This window comes from Hylaeus volcanicus, chromosome 1 (assembly GCF_026283585.1).
Source record: "Hylaeus volcanicus isolate JK05 chromosome 1, UHH_iyHylVolc1.0_haploid, whole genome shotgun sequence".
Lineage (NCBI taxonomy): Eukaryota > Metazoa > Arthropoda > Insecta > Hymenoptera > Colletidae > Hylaeus > Hylaeus volcanicus.
The window spans coordinates 28,198,836-28,209,464 of record NC_071976.1 but is presented as its reverse complement, the minus strand read 5'-3'; the positions used below and the strand labels follow the sequence as shown (position 1 = coordinate 28,209,464).

General features: G+C 44.9%; 1 pseudogene; it reads right to left on the bottom strand.

The window, feature by feature from the left end:
- Positions 1 to 82: 82 nt before the first annotated feature.
- The window catches only part of LOC128878850 (muscle-specific protein 300 kDa-like), a 32,578-nt pseudogene continuing 22,031 nt past the window's right edge, over positions 83 to 10,629 (bottom strand).

Sequence of the window (10,629 nt, the reverse complement as noted above, 5' to 3'; positions counted from 1 at the left end):
AAGTGCTCTAAGAGAGAGAGAGAGAGAGAAAAAAAGAAAAACTAAAAACGGCTATAAAAGGAGTAACAAGGTAGACGGGCAATTTTGTTGTATCGTTCAACTTTCTGTATATTTCAATTCATTGTAATTATGTTACATCGACAGATGTATACCGCATTTTGAAAGCTCTGTTCTTATAAAAATACATAACAAAGCTCGATCGCGCAGCAAGCAAGTTATCGATAATTTAGGAAGCGAAGCTAGCGGGCCGTTAAATACGCTCGTTTAGTTTTGTACCCGGCATGAATCAACTTGGTGATCGTTTTGTGCGTGTCCAGAGTCGGTTTCGTCCGGAAAGAACGCGTGTTAACATGTCGGTTTCACGGTAGATACCATTTTCGCGTGACGCGAGTACGTGCCTTTTCGATTATTCTTTCAAATGACCGTACAAAACCAAACCAAACGATACAAAACAAACAAGAAGAACAAATTTGGTACAACCTCAACGATAATCGTACATACTTATATATTACTATTGTTTATTTCTATCGATCGATCTAGCACCAATGACTATTTTCGCATGGGCGATTACGCTAAAGTACCGTTCAGTGGACGTTTCGTTTTCGAATTACATCGAACCGTTCGATATCTCTCGACATATAAACGTAAGGTATAAAAAATAAAGTCGGACAAGTCGTATTTCTTTCGCTTACATTCCTAGCGTGAATGCGAAACGAGCGGGGAACTTGTTTCGTGTGTACTTGTGCAAACACAAGCGATTCGTTATCTCGTAATAATCGTAATTAATTAATCGTCAACGTTTTCGCGCATTCCATGTGACATTAACCCTCTCTCTCTCTCTCTCTCACTCGCTCTCACTCGCGCTCTCTCTATCTCGATATACAAATGAACGAAAAGATCGGGAAATGGAACAATATCTACATTACGTATATATATGTATAAATACAAAGACAGTAATGTTACATGGAATGTCGGACTAACATAATCGGAACCGAAAACAGATCCGTCGATTACCGTGCAATCGTGCAAGAAGGCGTGCACGAGTCGTGGACCGCCTTTTTGTTTCATTGAAAGTGTTACATCTCGAGCCCGCGAGCTCGTCAAACTTTCGCGCGCAGTATGACGATTATACAGAACGACAAATAAACGGATGCTGGCCATGCGGCGACGATCGTTTTGGTCCGTGTAACGTGTTTGATTACTACAAATAGAAACTTTTTATCGCAAGGTGTAAAAATGATTCATCGTCGTCAATGAGAGCGTCGACGATTCGATCGTCGGCGTCGTCCAGGAAGAGGAACGTGGGTCGAGGGGAACGATCGATTAGCTGGAACGACGATTCGCGCGATCCGTCGACTTCTAGTTCAGACTGGCCGAACAGACAGCAACGTAAATCCATCGATCGCGTAAAACACGACCAAAGTCTCGTTCGGATAAAACAATACGTTCGAATACGAGTGTTTATTGGTTATTCGAAATTGTTATCTCGATAAGAAATTTGCCCATCTCCGGATCGCGGTATCTCGCGATTTTCGGTTCGCGCGGCTTCTATGGTCGGTTCGGCTCAACGATCGTTTGAGGCTCGCAAAGTCGTTGGAGCACGGATCGGGCCTCTTTATCGTTAGATCGGCGGTGGCCCGTTCGGATAGACGACCATTGGCGTGAAGCTTCTCGCGAGGTTGTTCGAGAGCATGCAGCTGTAGTCTTCTTCCGCGGACGGTACCAACGTTGCGACGCCAAGGACTGCCAGCATCAGCGCTTGAATTGGCAAGGAAACGCGCAATACTCGACCCAGGAAACGATATCCCCGAGAAAATATCGTTCGGTGACCGTCGGCGTCGTCACCACTGAAACACGTGTAATTAATTGTATATCACTGGATGTCTCGATCAATTCTCTACCTATATAGCATAACAATAACAGGTATATTCAAACAGAATCAGTTGCTAAGCTTTTCTTTTACGCATTTACACCATTTACGAGCATTTACATTTATGTAAAATTAGTAGGCAAGAAAAATGGAGTTTGATCGAGCCAGCGTTTCCTAATTGTTTCTGTTAGCGATGCAACCGAGTGGCGCGATACGGCATAAATAATGATAACGATGTGCTATTCGATCGTAAACTTATTAGGAAACATTGGTCGGAAATAAAAACAGAAAGTGAAAGAACGTACTCTGTGCCGGGTGCGTCGGCGTCGTGGGGCCGAACGGTTCCAGAGGCAGCTTCGTCGAGCAGCTACAATACAATAAAAGAGAAAACAGAAACGATAAGGTACTGTGCGTGTGAATGCTACCGATACGAGGCACGGAACGATAACTTAATTCGAACTAGAAGGGACGATCGATTATTAATAATTTTAGGTGAACGAGAATTGAAACGAGACGACTATGAATCCCCGTCGATACACTACCAACAGTGTAAAAGATGTAATCGATATTTTCCAATAGTTTGTTTCTAATAATTACGCGTGCATTGGTCGTTGGTCGAATTAATATTCGACTCCGTGCTTCGCGTTTAAACGAACGATTAACGTGATCCTACGACGTTGTGCACAGGTCTACACCGAGGGCTAACATTTACGAAGCAAGAACCATCGAGAATCGGCAAGTAACCTCTGAGGATTGACGTTTCCTGTAAAATTTTGTCAATTTTTCTAGAATCTACTGGAAATATGTACGTATAAGGTGCTTGCGATTTGCTAAATTTTCGATCGAGATGCCTTACACGTCGAATTTTACACAGTTTCAAGTTTCTGACCGTGAAAAGTAACTACTCGTAAGAGTAAACGTAAAAGTAAAAAGGTAGAGGACATGACGCGGTGTAACTTACGTCGCGAGAAAGGGAAGCGAGAGACGTGGTTGCAGCAGCGAGTCCAACGTCTCGTGGATCCATTCCTAGCGCCGATCCTAACTTTAACGCGTATATTCCTGTTAATCTTCGCAGCGACTGTAACCTGAGTCGTAGTTCCTGCAAGCACGCTCTGGTCTCGCCTTTTTCGTCCAGCAACTGATTGGCCGACTCTTGCAACGACAAAACTCGTGGTTCGCATCGCTCCAGGTCGCTCCTCAGTTCCCTGAAACGAACAATCTCTTTAAATCGTGGCGATCGTTCAGAGCATCGTCCCTATTGGTAGCTCTTTCATATTACGAAAGGTATCTCGACGTAATGGTACAAGATTCGATCGATTCTCCGCGTACCTGAACTTGTTGTACTTGGCGGTCATGATTTCCGGCGTTTCGGTCAAGTCGACCGGCTCTCTGGCCCTTATGCTAATTTCGGTTTTTTCCAGCCAGACGAGCAGTTCCTCTATGATGCGATGGAACTGGTGATTCGACATCAACGCGGTCTGTAACAGATCCTGCCAGTGCCCAGCCAACTCGCACACTTTCTCCCATCTTTCGTTCGCGATGGTCAATCTGTCTCTGAGCTCCGTGGCTCGTCGCGTATCCTCCGTGTGATCGGCAAGATGAGCGCCAACGTTGTTTAGACCAACCAAGATGCTCTTGTGACTATCCAGATCCAGCAAGAATTCGCGATGATCTTGTATAACGTCCTCCAGTTGTTCGATATCGCTGGGCGGCGAATGTTGCTCGCTCTGCGTGCCCTCCGCAAATTCCAGCCACTTTTCCAGTCGCCATAAATCGTTCTCCAGTTGCGCCCAATTGCGACGCGAACACAAAGGACAGGTCAGCCTGCCGTTGTCGCTGCGCACAGCAAGATAATCTTGTTGTTAGCGTATATCGGTTGAAAAGAAAAAGAAAAAGGAAATCAAGTTTCCAAGTTACCCAAGTTCTCGGATTTGTTGTTCCCGAGTTCTCGCCAGTACGAGAAGGTTTTCGTATCTGCTCGTCAGCGCCGTTACTTGGCTACCTCTGGCAGCGTCTACACTCAGCTTTCCATCCTCCATAAGCAAACCGTACAGATGACGAACCAGTTCGATCGACGATTGGCAGCTTCCAATCAGTTTACTCTGCGAGGGGAAATATGATATTTTGTTTAAAATAATCTCAACGATATAACGGTTCTTACAGTGGGTGTAAAAAGTATTCGTACACTGATCAATTTTCAAAAAAACTATGTAAAATTGTAATTTATTAACTTGTTTTTTTTTATAAACAATGACATTCTACATATTCTCGGAAATCTCTATTAGAATAGATATTTTACAAAAAAGATAAGTTGCAAAATTAACAAGAAAAAAACGATTAATCGATAGAAATGTTGAAGCAATAAGTATTCGTACTGTTCTTATGACGAACTGTTTACAGTCGAGTTTGTAACACATCAGTTTATTGCTTCGTACAAATTAGAAAGCATCAAATTTCCAGTAAATAGGGAAATGGAAGAAAATCCCATCCCGAATAACGTCGACATTTAGTTAATTTAAATTTCGTTACTTTATATAAATAACTAATTTCTTTTTCTTACTGTCTATTCCAGAGATTTCCAAGAATATGTAGAATATCATTGATAATACAAAAATAAGTTAATAAATTACAATTTCACGTAGTTTTTTTTTTTTGGAAAATGATCGGTGCACGAATACTTTCTATACCAACTGTAGGTTAAAAACTTACGATATTCTTAGCAGCTGCGTTCAGTGTAGGTCCCGGGACAGGATCCGGAGTGATAGTTAACTCTAGCGTGTCCAACGCGTCGCTACATTCGATAAGCGCAGTCCCCAGTTCGATCAAGTACGCGTCGCTCGAAGTCATTCTCAACAACCTCGGTAACGTGTCCACTTGAACGCCGGTATCCTGTTCGAACTTTAACGTTTCCACCTGCACAGCCTCGTCGACCTCGATCTTTTCCTGTCCCTCGATTTCCGCCCTCAACGATGCAACCCTGCTCTTGATGTCTTTCCACAACAGCTGATACTCGTCCACCAATTCCTGAATCGTAGCTACTTGGTTCGGATGACATTCTTGCATCACCTTCAAGGCTAAATCGTCGGCCTTTCGTAGGGTAACGTTCTCGGTTTTCAACTCGTCTTCGATCTCGTTCAATTGTTGCAGCCTACGTGGTATCGAGGCTTTCTGTTCGGGTGTGGCGAGATGTTGAATTCTGGTCAGCTGAACATCGATCTGGGTTAGTCCGACTACCGCCGCACCGTGTACCGTAACGAAGTCCCGATAATTTTTCTGTCCCTGCTGAACCGCCAATAGAATAGCCCCGACTCTAGGCTTAAACGTTCGCCACTTATCGATAAGCCGTCTAATTTCGCTGATAAGCGATTTGAGATTATCGGGCTCCAAACCTGTCCTCGCCAAACGGCCAAAGTTTTCTTCTATTATCTTCATCGGCGACTCGCGGGTCTCTAGGTCTTGGGAAATGCTTTTCGCTCTCTCGACGGCCTCCTTCGATTCGTCCTTCGAAACTTGGTCCAGGCTGTTCTCCAATTCCGAAATCGCTTCGTCGGTCTGCTCGAGCCAGCCTTCGTGCTCGGTTTTCATCTGCTGCAATTCTTGCAGTATTTTCCACGCGAGAACGATCCTACCTTTTCTCTCGGCTGATTTCACGCAGGTGGTCGTCCACCTAGACTCCAGAGCCTCCATACCGATCTTGATCGCGTCCGTGTCGAACGAAGCCTTCCAGGAGTCGCAATCGCTCAACAGTATCCCGCAAGAGTTTAATACCTCGCCAACGTTTTTACTCTCCGCCTCGATCGCCTTTTGAAGGTGTTCGTGGTCTCGAAGCTTTTTATCGATGCAACTCTGGGAAACTGTCTCTATCACGAGCGACTCGGATAACCGAGACTCGACGTTCGCTAGCCAGATTCTCAATTCGTTTATCCTCCTCTCTAACGTGTTCATAGTTCTCATCAGATCGACCAACTTGCTGGCTCTGGCTTTGCCTGTTGCTAGCAAACGGTCCCACCTCTCGTTCGTTTCGTCCATAGATCGCTGCAACGCCTCCCTTTCCTCTGCCTCGGCAACTTCGATCAGATCCTGGCCAACGTTTTGCAACCACGAAACTTCTCGTTGCTTAAACGCGATCTCCGCCTGCAGTTCGCACTCCAGTCTTTTCACCGTCTCCTCGAGCTCGTTGGGAGCCGTAAAGTCACAGTTCTGGATTCGCGACTCCATTTCCTCTATCCACGATATCAGTCTAGCTGATTTCTCCTTCCAGCGATCATACAGACCGCAACGTTCTTCCAGCCTGTAGACCAGCAATGCCGCCGAATGCTCGAGATTGCCGTGTTGTTGATTGAAAAGCGCGCGTTGCTGGTTCAAACATTTCATGTCCGACGGGCTCAAACACTCCCTGAATTGCTCCGTGATGACTACGAGAGAGTCCAGCTCGGGAGTCATATCGGAGAGTCTCGACTGCAGCTGTCTAACGGTTTCCAGTTGCTCCTTCGTTCTCGACAAACTGGCAGGCTTCGCGTGGAAGCTCGCGCTGAGGAGCTCGTTAATCTCGTCGAACGTCGAGCCGATCCTCTTGGTTTGCTCCTCGTAGTTGACGTAAAGCGTTTTGATTCTCCGAACAAAGTCCCTCCAGGTCTCGAGGCTCGCGCTCAGATTGGCGATCCTTTGAGCATCGGCGGCATGTTCCATGCGTATGGAGACAGCGAGGGCTTCGTCGCAGCCGACAAGAAGAGATTTCTGTTGTTCCCGAAGCGACTCCAACTGGCCCTTACCTTGCGGTATCTTTTCCAATAACGTCTCTATCCTTTGCAGGATCTTGTCCAACCTTCGAAGGTGAATGAACCTAAGATGCAGTTGACCTCGTTCTCTCTCGGTTTCTTTCAGCCAGACGAGAAGCGCCCTCTGATCCAGTTTATATCTTTCCCAGCCGGCTAATCTATCGTGAACCACCGCGTGCCTCTCCATGATTTTGGCTAGCGTCTCGTTGTGCAGATTGGTCAACGCGTTGAATTGTTCCGTGGTCGATAAACTGCTGCCCTTCTCTGTGCGTACCGTGAGAATCAGATTTTGTTGATCGGTTAATAGATTACGATGAACCTCGCAGAGATTTCTGTGCTCCGATAGACCGTTGTAGTCGCCGGGGACGTCGTTCGAAAGGAACTCTTGCACGTGCGCCAAATACTCTTGCCACAGTTTCAACGCGGTCGCGCCATCCTGCGTTTTCACTAGACGAGCCGATAAACGGTGATACTGCTGGAAGGTCTCTCCGAAGACCTTCTGCCATAGCTGTAGGACTTGGACCACCGACGGTTCGTGCGTCGACACCTCCAGGCTCCGCTCCTTGATAGATTGAAGTTGCGGTTCCGTGCACGTCAGCGCGAGAAGGTGATTCCGGAGGAGTTTCAGCTGTTCCTTCGACTCGCCTTCAGTCACCGCGGTTAAACTCTGTAACGTAAATAAAATGACAATTTCTTACCACTAGCGAAATACCACACTTTTCGAATGAACGAACAAATACAGCCAACAAACGCAACTAACGTTAATGTACCGTATATGTACGAGGGTCGTTCAGAAAGTAAGTTTAACGATGCTAGCGCTGGTCTTGGTGAGAAGGTAGAACCGCAAAATTTTAGGAACGTGTTCTCTCATCTATTTTGATCAGTTTCGTGTGTCGTAGACTCTGGTCGGTCGATTGCCGCGTGTTTTGTAACATTTTATAACGGAGATTCCGTTAAAATTTGCGTCCAAGTGATTATCGAGAATTATGTTTTATTCGAAAAATTAAAAAATTGTCTGAAAATTTAAAAAATGACCTTGTTTTTGTGTTTTGACCACTCTTTCACGGCGTAATTAGACCGTTAAACTTACTTTCTGAACGACCATCGTATAACACAATATATCGCACCGACACGTCTGGTATCGGTACCGGTATCAGCCTTTATCACCCGATTTAGGAATACTTTATTGTTTACTCGTTATCGTTTCATCGTCTTATCCGTCTTTTGTTCGACGCGGTTCGCGAGTATAACCCTGTAATAACCGTCCGTCTAGCCCTAGTCTATTCGCAGTGGTCGCGTCCTTGGGGATTTTCATCGACATCGAGGAATCACCGTTGCCGATTGCACCCTGAATTCTATCGGAAACGTGGAACGTGTTTAAAGCGTTTCGGGGCGTCGAAAGTTTCGCCAAGAGTACCGGGTGCACGTCCGGATTCAGCTGTTGCGGATTTCGTGACTGATGTAATTGCCACCCTGGTTTAAGCCTTTCGGCCTTGACACAACAAATTGTTTCGGAACTACCGCGATTAAAATATAAACGCGCGTGCGAGGTAATGATCGCGAGTCTGTGCCAAGCACCAATAGTACGCGCCCGCGCCGGAAACCGATGGACGCGTGCAACGGATACGTCCGATGAGTTCGAGATATCACCTTGGTATCGCGTCCGTAAAAAAAAATTTCGAATAATTCGAACTACGACGCGGAACCCGAATCGGCCAAGGTTCTCTTCGCCGCGTTTCGGACTCTGCTAACCTTGCACGATTATAAAAATAACCATCCCCGAGGTTCTGTGTTCCGTAACACGTGCCTGGTCATGTACCATATATATATACACAGTTGTATACATTTACGAGCGAAACCGAACGGCTCGTAAAAGCCATCGTTACCGTAAAACATCGTTTCCAATCGACGATCCGATTTCGACTAATTTCATTTTTCGTCGGTTTACCATTCAGCGAAGCGGATGCAGATAATAAACTCGCTTTTCGTTTCCACGTATTTCGAATTTTATCTCGCGTGGGATCAAATATCGTTAATTTAGTGTGTCAATTTTTCAACATATCGCCGAAGGGATTTCGTTTAAGATTCTAATACCGTATGGAGCAGCGACCTCAACCGACCAAGAGTAGCGGTGTTCCGACGGTGCACGGCAACGGCGACGTAGAGGGTCTGGCGCTAATAAATAAACAGTACGACCCGCTAACCAACGCGTGCAACGTTAAGCGTACGTCTAGTCGCGTTTTCCTTCCTCAGGGGCTGTAGCGGTGTTTATAGCTACAGTACGGGTTTAGCGATCACGAGGTACCCGAGCTAGAGGGGGGTCAGAGCGGGATATGACAAGTAAGAGATACTGCAAACACTATTAAAACAATGCAGGACTCGTGTAAGACGATGGTAAGAAGATTGGAAATAAGCTAGTAATAAGTAAGCGGTAGTGCAATAACTTTGTATAATAAGTTACGCGCTTTAAATAAACGAACGAACGACGCGTTTTCCATCGATACGAAACCGTGTACGAGCAACGAAAATATTTACCGAACGGTATTCGTTACGTACTCCCCGAATTCGTTGCGTTTAATATACGATAGGGTACTATATTCTCGCTAGAAAAAAAAAGAATCTGCTTGTCAAGAAATGAGCCACGCTCAGCGTAATTACTTGCCTGTTGAACCGAGTCCAAGAAATTTTTCGTCTGACATAAGTCGCCTCGCGCGAGCTCCTGGTTGAGGGCACGGGCGTCAGCCGTGTCCGCGAGGCACGACAAGGTCTCGCGGATATCTTCGAGACGCTGTCCGAGGGCTTCCACCTCGCAGTGCAACGGCTCGCTTGCATCCAGCCCGACGTCGGATGCGATCTGTGCCACCAGACCTCGAAGCTCTGCCAACCTCTCCTTGTGTTCCGCCATCGTCTCCTCGCAAACCTGATGGAAATTCTCATTTCAAACCCGATTTCCAGATCGAGTTGGGCTCTACGTACTCGTATTCGTTTCGAATGCACAGTTACTTGCTTTAATATTCGAACGCTATAGTTCTCCTGGACTTGTTTGTTTATATCTTCGTAAATTATCAAAATATTCGTTCGGTTGGTTTTCATTATATTAAATTATATATTATAGATGATAAAGATATACGCGATTACCTTCTGCTTAGTGTACATTATTGTATAATAAATTTTTAACAAAAGAATGTCTAGTTTACATGTTACAATAACATTCGGACATCGCTTACATTACTTACAATTAGCTTAGCAGTTCTAGAAACGTATCCAATGGAGTGTTTACATTTTGTTGTGTTTACGTACTATGTAGTGCCATTGTAAACAGCCGAAAATCCACGTTCAAGTGCACCGCAATTAGCTTCAGAACTGTTCTATGAATGTGGAAAATGTGTGAATCCACAAACGATTCGTCGAGCACTCAAGGAATGTGGATATAATGGTCGTGTAGGTCGGAAAAAGCCGTATGTGAATGAAAGAAATAGACAGAAAAGATTAGAGTTCGCAAAAGAATTTATTGATAAAGAAGAAGTACATTTAATAAAAAATGTACGTAGAACCCTAATTTTGGTAACTTGTCCGAATATTTTAGTAACGTGAAAACTAGACGTTCTTTCGTTAAAAATTTATTATACAATAATGTACACTAAGCACAAGGTAATTGCGCATATCTTTATCATCTATAATATATAATTCAACATAATGAAAAGCAACCAAACGAATATTCTGTTAATTTACGAAGATGTAAACAAACAAATCCAGGGGAACTATAGTGTCCGAATACTAAAGTGAGTAACTGTATGTACCTACGCGCATCGAAATGTCAAACACATGTCAACTATGTACCGATGACAGGAGAATCGCGTTTCTACTACAAATATGTAGATCGGTGTTATTTCTCGTTAGAAAAAAGCTGTACACAAGATATGTAGGCGAATGTAGTATGGCTCGAGTGTTTTACGTATTCATATTTCATCTGCGATCTGG